The sequence below is a fragment of the Tachypleus tridentatus genome, chromosome 3 (genome assembly GCF_004210375.1).
Source record: "Tachypleus tridentatus isolate NWPU-2018 chromosome 3, ASM421037v1, whole genome shotgun sequence".
NCBI lineage: Eukaryota > Metazoa > Arthropoda > Merostomata > Xiphosura > Limulidae > Tachypleus > Tachypleus tridentatus.
In genome coordinates, this window is record NC_134827.1 from 68,649,811 (window position 1) to 68,659,201 (window position 9,391).

Below are 9,391 nucleotides of genomic sequence, written 5' to 3' on the forward strand. Positions count from 1 at the left end.
TTTTGTCACCTTAGAAGTATTTTTATAGCGACTTCAATCACACAACTTTTGGTGTCATTTGATATGATATGAAGTTGTGTAATTTATTTTTATAAATCTTTATAAAAATTAATATTTTCACTGTTATACTTATCCCCTAACGATTTTTATGGCGAAAACGTGATGACTACTGTTGACCTTTTTAAGTTAATACCTCAGCTATAGAAACGGCAACACATATGCAATTTTTTTACAGTTACTTATAAAATTATATTTACAACAAACATTGAGTGTAATTAATTCTGCAATTCAAGAAATAAAGAAAGTCCTTGTAACTGATTGGATGTGTATAATAAGAAACAAAATATTGAGTAACGATGTTTGCGGTCTTGATCTTTCAAAGACTAGTTTGTCCCAACAAATTCACATCACACAATTCTGTCAACTTTCTTTTTTTAATCCTCTCTAAGGATATGCATAAAATCTACCCATTTGCAGACTTACTTACCAGCATTTTAAAATTACAAACCTCCTTTTATTTACTTCCTTTTGTATGACACGTGCTAGCTAATGGTCCCAAACCAGTGCGGCATAAAACATTCTCTAACAATAATATGGTTCATAACGATGCACTTCTAACACACCCACTGGGTCAAATGCATGTCTAATTTAAACTTAATCTGAGTATATTTAATGTGTACCATTTATTGAATACAGAGACTAAAATTTATTAAAAGTGATAGTATATTTAATTACAAACATTATTCATGTAAATGACAACACTGAAGCAGAAGAACAATGGTTCAAACAATTACAGGTAACAAAAAATGTAACTATGAATGTATAAACATGTAAGTCCTGTATTCAGTGATATGTAAATATTAGACAAATGATGACTAACATTTCATGAAAGTATGTAATTTGTATTACATACTTTATCAATTGAAGTCAATACATACGTATTTGAAAATGTACTGCTTACACCTTTGTTAATTTAGATAGCTAATCTTTTCAATTTGTATGAACCTCAGTCCTGTTAACAATACTCTTCTTGTAAGAAAGGAGTCCACAGTTAATGATAACCTTGTCTTTAGGACTTTTCTTTCCACAGAGGCACATGTGGCATGCAAACAATTAAAGAAGAAAAAATAATACTCCGCTTTGTTATATATTTTTGTACATTTTGTAGAAATACTATATACATATATTTTCATAAAATGCTCTGCATATTTCCAATGTATTTTAACAATTTGTCTATCGATTATACGTATATAGCTTCCAAATGGATTTTCTAAAGTTGTAATATTCACATGAATTATGACATTGCGTAAACAATATTTAGGATTAAAGTAGACCTATTTCAAATGTAGCGGTTTTGGAAATTGTAATTTATCATCAAAACTGAATGAAATAATTATTTTGTAAGTTTTTGGTCCTCAAATTGGCTTTACTCTCAGTTACCATATAAGTTAAGATATATCCTTAGATTCCTGTAAATAAACATTGACTGACAAATGTGCTTTTGTAAATAAACAATACATGTTTATAAAGATAAGTTATTTTCTATCTAAGCCTAAATAGATAGTATATGGAGCCTATGGTTTTGGCGGTTACATTTACATATACTATGCCTATAACTTTATTTCACTTAGAGACAAGGGACACTTGTTTAGGGACACGACAGCCATGCCAACTTTGAAAATCAACCTTTCTTCATAAAAATTTTATAAATGAAAAAATACTTCTAAATGTACTAGAAACCTTAGGTCACAGCCTTAAGTGAAGAGTTTTCTAGAATATTTAAGTTTGTTACTTAAACCTTTCCATCTTAATGCTACCATTATAAAAGCTGGTCAACATTTCTTATAACTATACTGTACTGTACGGGCATCAACCTAACACCAACAACTCTAGATGATAATTGTCTAGTTTTCATATTGAATATCTGGTTTACGTGACATTAACATTCTTGCCTGTATATTACATCAAACTCATTAAACATAACCCTCAATTCATCTGAAGAAAAATAGTGAATTATTCGAAAACTCTCGAGTTTTGAGTCTCTTCTGAAAACCATTACAACCTTTCTACGCGATTTTCTGTGATAACTTATTAACCAGAATTTATATTCTATTCATGGACCACGGACCCAGTTTACTGAAGATATGCTACCTCTTCTTTCACCTCATATTGCCATATTTAGAGATTCAGTTATTACAGTTGTAACGGATTTACTATTATACATGTATTTTAATATGTACATTTGTTACAGTGTAATACATGTAACGTATATTGTTAAGTCTGCATTGCGTTAAGTCCCGCCTGTTGTTTAAGTTTGTATAAGATTCTCGAGTGTGAGAATCGACAATGTATATATTTACGTAAATACTAGTAGTGTTAAGGTCACCGAAATTTCTAGAACCTCGCCATAAAGTTTATAAATCGCAACATGCGGAGAGACAGTTTAGTGATATTGTTGGTTCGCTACTTTCAATATACTGTAAACCTTGGAAATTATAATTGTGATTAACACTTATTAATCAGAAAATTACAGATATTTGGCCAGAAAAGTTTATACATTTCTAACATCACAAACTTCAATGAATTAATTTTGGGTGTTAGTATTTCTACGAGGAAATTAGATGTTGTCGTCGGCAAAACCTCGCGTATGAAGAATAGAGCTAGCTAGCTTTCTTCTCAAGAGAAGTGTACAATGTATTAATTTAAAGTTAATTCACTCATCGTGAACCTGGACTGTCCATAAAATATTCAGTTACAGACCAGACAAAAGACTGAATATTGTCTGCAAGTTTCTAAAACTTTTGTGGATAAGTCATTATTTGTAATAACCGTTGTTATAAAATGCATTTTTGTTTGTATATTGAAATATATTTGTGTTAAGAAAGGAAACTGTGTGTATCAGCCTTGTTGGCAAATATAAATTTGATACGTATTGAAATTCAGTTAGCTTCTATATTCATATTCAAATTTCCGGTTATTTGAAATCGTAATAAGTAACGTACGTAACACAAATTGGAAACTTGTCCAAGATAAATTACAATACGTAACACAGACCTCTGTCAAAGACTTTCTTACATTAACGACAACTATATTTTAAACAAATTAATTAGTGGAGCCACCTTACTTGATCAGTTATGCACTAACTTTATTGCTACAGTCTGTAAAATATTCAATCCCTCACGTCGGAACTAACGACATAAAACGATATGAGACGATGGCTTATGACTGTTTTAATTACTTACAAACCTTATTACTTCATATTTTGACTCGCCGTACTGACCTTCGTGTCTGTTTCTCTAGCGTCATCTACCGCCATGGCAACAAACATACTGATTTACTCTTTAAATAAGTAAACAGACAAACTTAATACCCTCACACATGACCTCTGCCAAGCTTATCTCACGTTTATCCTCCCTCTACTTCACCAACTTTAAACTTTAAAACAGTTTGTTTATTTTTAATTTCGCGTAAAGCTACACGAGAGCTATCTGCGTTAACGGTCCCTAATTTAGCATTGTAAGACTAGAAGGAAGACAGCTGGTCATCACCACTCATCATCTACTTTTGACGTCAGATTAAGAGTAGAGCGTCCTAACTACCCTTTAAAACAGAGCTCATTTGATAGCAAAGGCTGGTTTATATATTCTCTCTAAACAAATCACTTCCCTATCCTATAATTTGCTATTATTTATCCATAATGATATTCTCTCTCGTCTTCAAACAACTACTGAATAATCCACTCTTGCTCCCCAAGCATTCCTAGTAATATATATATTCCCAAACCTATTATATTCCCCATACCCAATTCACAACGCCTTCTCATGTCTAATACACTTCAAAATCTCATTTCTATAACTGCTTGTCTCGGTACTAGATGTGTCCATCCTTCTAAACGTTGCACTTATGCAGAAGTTACAGCTTCTACTCCTGTTTTTAAACTTTAAATATGACAAACGACCCAAGAATCCTGCTCTATAGATCACACTTCTACACTTATAAACTTTTTTCTTCCACTACTTTCTATTTTCCGAAATGCAGTAGTTATGGAGATTTTAAGGCTTTCACTTTCATTCCTAGCAACTTTCTCTAAACTCTTGTTTTGACAACCTTCTAAACTTCACAACCTCTGAGGTTTTTCTTCTTCTGTGTATAGAATCTTCTACAACCTTTCAAGGAAGCCAACTTTAAGAAGTCTCCACACCTGAAAACTTTCTAAACCTAACAGACTCTGAGTTTTCTTCCTGTCACGAAGCCAAATTCTGTATAATCCTTAAAGTAAACACTCCCATTAACGCAGCTACCCAACTGCACTCTGATTTAAACTCTTTCAACCTACTCAGAAAAATGAACGAAGAAACCAAAAAATTGAGGTACATGCACCATGCTGATTTGTTAGTATAGTATTTAAGAAATCAAACTATACCTAAATTCCCTTAATTTGAATCCACTATTTGCCATCTACTGAAAAATGTTTTATTCGAAATGGAAGCAAATCCTTCATTCCATCTCATTTACACTTTCAAAACTCATACAAGACATCTGCAGATACATAACAGAACAAGAAAAAGTAAAGATTTTGTTACATAGTGTTATTCTCGTGTTACACTGACTATCACCCAAAACTGAAACACCTTTCTGGATACCAAAAAAATGAAAAAATAAAAACACTTTTATCCCTGTCGACTTAATGATCGACTAAATCTCTCTTTACAGAAATTCCTGTCGTTTTTGTCAGAAAAAATAAAACTTTGCATTTACGTCTAGTTCACTGCAATAACAAGTGAGCCAAATATGCAAGTTCACACAAGAAACAAACAAACGTTCCCATAAAGACAACCAGAAGCACAAAATCACCCATAACATTCTCTACTTCCCGTCACACCAAACATGTTGGCCCTTTCAGCCGTAGGGACGTTATATGTGACAGTCAACCCCGCTATTCAGTCAACCCCAAGAGTTGGCGGTGGGTGGTGATGAGTAGTTGCCTCCCTTGTAGTCTTACACTGCAAAATTAGGAACGGCTAACACAGATAGCCCTCGAGTAGCTTTGCGCGAAATTCACAAACAAACAATTTATTTTTATATTTCAAAAATTAGTATTTTTTTAAGATTAATTCAAGCATACTTTAGTATCATTTCCAAATGCTTCGTTCACATTTACAGGACTTCTGGTATCTACAAAATATATCTCCACCCTCGTTTTATTTACACAACTTCTGAAATACATGTTTTTTGTGTTATAGTGTTTTAAGGAATTTATAATATATGTTATTCGAGTATAAATAAACATATTTGAAATAAAATTAAATGCAAAAGCAGCTGTAGATTCCTTTTTAGAAATTCGTGAATTTTTTTTTGGAGGGAACAGTTGCACAAATGAATAAACAGACCTTCTAGAAAAGGGAAACGTTTACCAAAACAAAACACAGCTCATTTTAATTTATATGGTTAAGCCTAGAAGTTAGTATACTGCTATGAGACTACATTACTAACTCTAAAATGTGTTTGTTTTTGATTAAGCACAAAGCTACACAGCAGGCTATCTGTGCTCTGCCCACCACAGGTGTCGAAACCCGGTCCACAGACATACACTATCCTACTGGAAAGACCCTCGCTGGTACAGCGGTATGTCTTCGGATTTATAACACTAAAATCAGGGGTTTGATTCCCCTCGGTGGGCTCAGCAGATAGCCCGATATGGCTTTGCTGTAAGAAAACACACACACACACTGGAAAGCACCTCTTGCAAGGCATAACGTCTGGTAAAATAAATAATGAAGTTCAGCTGTACAGTTTGTTAAATCCTAAGACATTAAACTCAACACATATATTTGAATAACACGTTAAAGAATGTAATGTTTAAAAATGTAATAAGTATAGGCTTAAGACAAGTATACTTGTAATCATTTTCAATAAAGTTGACAAACAACTTCATATAAGTGTTTATTTATTCAACCCGAGGTTTTGGTTCGGCTTTCGCCTTTTTCAAAGATTTATAAACGTCACAGGCTACGAAAATGATATTAAATTATAGTAACCGAAAATAATATAAAATTAAAACATTATAATTTAACGGTGCACGGTGAAGTATTATTCAAGAGCTTGAGTTATAAATTATAAAAAAAATATTAATCGCACTATAGTATTATTATTACAATGTTATAGGGTATTCTATCTTTCTTTATGCCATGGTTACTACGGTATGTTACAAACTATGTGTTAAAAGCATTATTCTACATTATGACTCACGCCATGTATTAACGACCAAACGGGATGTCATTGTCACTTAAGATTGGAAAAATCTCTGACATCGTGGACGGAAATATGCAAGCCAGAAGGAAACTTCAAAAGCTGCTGTTGTCTAGCTATTAATTCAGCTGTAAGGGAAATTTTAAACTAGAACTAGACAGTGTGAGAGCCAGGAAAACATGCAAAAAATAAAAGTTTAGTATAGAAAATTAGTATTGAAGTAGTGTGGGATCCCGGGAAGTTGTCCAGTTTGCCTAATAGGTAGAATCGCCTATGTCTATGTCTATCTGGTTAGTTACATTACTAAGACATTCCATAACTTTGACACCCAAGGTTTTAACAAACAGCAAGGAAAGAAATAATCCACTACATTACAACACTGTATCACGGATTATGCCCTTCATGGATTTACCTTTAACTACTCGTCTTCGTCAAGCGCTTAGATTGGTTTGATTATCCATATAACAGAAAAACCAGGTTAAAAACTAAAGGACAAATTCATTCGTTCACCCTTCGATAAAAAAATTCATGCAACTCCAAAAAGTGCTTCGTAACGTCCAATGGCTTAGAGAAATTCTGCGCACTTAGAAACACCTTATATAAAATGAAACGTATACTATATCCAGTAACATACCTAAGTTAAGCCAATTGTCCTATACATGAACATACGCGACTAAAGAGGGAGGGAAGTTAAGCTTTTATAGATTTCTGAAAGTTATTTATTATCAATATTGTAATTTTTAGAAATTTGGATTAAATAATTAGATAAAGTAAGATTGACAAATAAAATTAAGACGGCCAAACTTCTAACTTTGAATTTAGTGTTGAAAATTAAAAGAGACTTAAGTGTATTTTAACTTACTGGTAAATCGTAAAAGGAGATAAACGCATTAATTCATTGAATAAATACGATCTACTAACTAGTTTATTGTCTCATTGTGGTTTGAGAATTACCTTGTTTACTTGAACTTAGGTCCATTAGTTTAAATTTTATTGTTAACGTTATTTATCATCGTCATCTACCACTCGATTCCGTCAAGGAACATATAGCCGCAATCACTTGCGGTTTCATGAACAGGTATTTAAGTGAGTAGGTTGTTAGCCCACTGCACCGAGCCGTCTCTAATTTAGTAGTGTAGAGTTAGTGTGACTAGAGGGAAGGCAGCTAGTCATCACCACCCACCGCCAACTCTTGGGCTACTCTTTTACCAGCGAAAAGTGGGATTGACCATCACATTATAACGCCCCCACGGCTGGGAGGGCGAGCATGTTTAGCGCGACTCGGGCGCGAACCCGCGACCCTCAGATTACGAAGTGCACGCCTTAACGCGTTAGGCCATGCCAGGCCATAACGTTATGACATATTGTTCTAATATGTCATTACGTTCTATATAGTTAATGATAACCTCATTACTTTAGTGTGAAGATTAAGTAATTATAACATAATTAGTTCTTAAACGTTAGGCTTCACAAAACAGTAGTAAGGATAGGCTACAAGTAATTGTTATTTGATATTTATTTTCAGGCTATACGTATAAATAAAATGGTTAAAATCAGTGTAGGAGTCAAGTGTTCACAGTTTTTTAGGTGTAGTGGGTACAATAAATGTCTTTTATTTAGGAACTCGGGACTGGCATGTACTTTTAAGGAAGCAAGTAATAATGATGTGTAATTTGTATGTTGAATTTATAGGTTGGAATGCGAATGATAAGATAGACATATTCCTCACAGGGTAGCTACAGATAAAAAAATATGGTTGGCTTACAAAGAAAATAAGAGATAAAATTATAAAGAACATGATAAATTTTTAAAACGTACATTGACTGGTATGACAGATTTGGGAGATCAGAAAGTTAGTCAAACAGAAAATGAGGACATCCATAATGTTATATTAGAAAAGTTTGGCTGAAAATGCAAAAAATTAACAATAAGGCTTTTTAAAAATACATTAAGCATAAACAGAATGTTAGGATGGGGATAGGATCCTTGAGAGATTATAAAGGAATATAATATCTGACGATTATGATAATTCTGAGGGAGATTAGTCACTAACTTATGTGCCCCGGTGGAAGATGGAACATGCAGCTGGCTATCTTTTACTCCTCTCTTGAAATTTGATTTTGCTGTTATTAGTTTTTATACTCTTAATAGCTGAATGGATGCAGTAACAGATTTTATTGTCCAAGTAGTTGTTCGATCCTAAAAACCTCGACAGATTTACCATTGTATCTTCAATTATGGTGGAACCCTGACTACCGCTGGAAATAGAAGCCTCAGAAATGTGACTTCTAAGCTTGTTTAAAGTTCTGTTCAAGAGATACCTAGTCTTAAATCTAATTCTGCATCAAGCTATTTCCTTCTGTAAATATTTTAATAAATTAGAAATAAATTCAAGTATTAGTAGGAACTGTGAAATAAGGAAAGTAAAAATTACACCATTATGAAAATTTTCTCGTGAAATCCTAGGGGTTCATGTACAACTTGTACAATAGGTACAAGTTTCTACCTATTATCTTACTACTTAAACATTGAAATTGTGTTTAAGTAGAAATATATTTATTTGAAAATTTTATTTCTTACTGTGTGTGTTTATAATTACATTGTTTTATGGAAATAATGTTGTTGTAGTTACAACATAGCTAACTAAATAATTTGAACTTGTCTCAGTAAAATTTTACTTTGCTATAGAAATGCTGTATTTTAGTTGATTGTGTACATGAAAATAGAAAAACTCGTAAAAGCGTGTGATAGTACTATTCATTTTAGATGTTAAAAAACTTGTGATTCGGTGTGGTATAATGCCAATAGATACCATCTATATTTCATGAATGTTAACAACAAAATAATCAAAATGATATCCAACCTTTTAACTAATCGAACTGCGACGCCTGAAATAGATAACACTCCATTCAAAACATTTAACAGTACTGCAGGAATACAACAAGTGTTTTATCACCACCACTTTATACACTGTAAATAACATATCTTTCTCGACCTGACATACACTTAACTTTTCCCAGTCGCAAGCAATACAGCCGTATGGAGTGTATCACGTAACCAACTCATAGCAACCAATAGAGTTAAAAAATGCTTGGACGCAATTTTAAACTGACGTAATAACTGGTGAATCCTCCTGAACTTC